Genomic DNA, 1,321 nt, shown 5'->3' on the forward strand with positions numbered 1-1,321 from the left:
CCTTTATGTGGGGGGATGACATAACTAGAGCCACATTTCAGACCACAGAGGCTGGGTGATGTTTACCTTATAGCATCTGTTAATCCACATACAACTCTCTAAGGAGATGACAGATTCCAACATAGTATGATACACAGTGAGAACGCACTGGGCTTCATTTGTGTGTCTGTCTACGATCTTAGAAGTAGCAGTGGCAAGGTCCAAAGAAGATCTGTTTTGTAATTATCAGTGAACATTAAAGATCCATGTATGGCTCTTTCCCATCTCGCAAGATGGCAGGTGAAAAGGCCGAGAAGCCAGATACTAAGGAGAAAAAACCTGAAGCCAAGAAGGCTGATGCTGGCGACAAGGCTAAAAAGGTGAAGAAGGGGAAGAAGGGGAAGCCCCACTGCAGCCGAAATCCTGTCCTGGTCAGAGGAACTGGCAGATATTCCTGATCAGCTATGTACTCCAGAATGGCCTTGTACAAGAGGAAGTATTCAGCAGCTAAATCTAACGTTGGAAAGAAAAAGGTTAGGCTTCTTGCTACTGTCACAAAACCAGCTGGTGGCGACAAGAATGGTGGTACCTGCGTGATCAAACTTCGCAAATAAATGCCAAGGTGTCGCCCTCCTGAAGATGTGCCTCGGGAGCTGCTGAGTCACGGCGAAGACCCTCCAGTAAGCACGTGAGGAAGCTGCTGCCCAGCACTCCCGGGACCACTCCGCTCTTCCTCACTGAGCACCACAGAGGCAAGAGGGCCGTCCCCTGAAGCAGCTGGGCCGGGGCTTGCTACTTATGACTGGCCCTCTGTCCCTCAATGGAGTTCCTCTGCATAGAACACACCAGAAATCTGTCACTGCCACCTCCACCAAAATCAATATTAGTGGTGTGAAAATCCCCGAACATCTCACTGATGCTTACTTCAAGAAGCAGGAGCTGTGTAAGCCCCGACACTAGGAGGCTGAGATCTTTGACACAGAGAGATACGAGATCACAGAGCAACACAAGGTTGATCAGAAAGCTGTGGACTCACAAATTCAAAGAATCAAAGCTGTCCCTGGGCTCCAGGGGGACCTCTGCTCTGTGTTTGCTCTCACAAACGGAATTTATCCTCACAAAGTAGTGTTCTGAACTTGCAGAGAACCTAATTAAGTAACTTGTCTATTAAAAAAAAAGATTCATGTATGGAAAGAAAGGTTGACAGGTGAAGTCTACTGCATTCATCATCTATTGCTATTTAACAGACTGCTAGGATAAACCTAGCAACTTAAAGCCCACATTTATCATGTTGCAGTTATTGTGAGATAGGCGTCCAGGGCCAGTTGAGCCAGGTCCTATA

The 1,321-nt window shown here is 47.2% G+C and overlaps 1 pseudogene; it reads left to right on the plus strand.

The window, feature by feature from the left end:
- Positions 1 to 272: 272 nt before the first annotated feature.
- On the plus strand, positions 273 to 1,113 carry LOC122703728 (annotated as a pseudogene).
- Positions 1,114 to 1,321: the final 208 nt, after the last annotated feature.

This window comes from Cervus elaphus, chromosome 11 (assembly GCF_910594005.1).
Source record: "Cervus elaphus chromosome 11, mCerEla1.1, whole genome shotgun sequence".
NCBI lineage: Eukaryota > Metazoa > Chordata > Mammalia > Artiodactyla > Cervidae > Cervus > Cervus elaphus.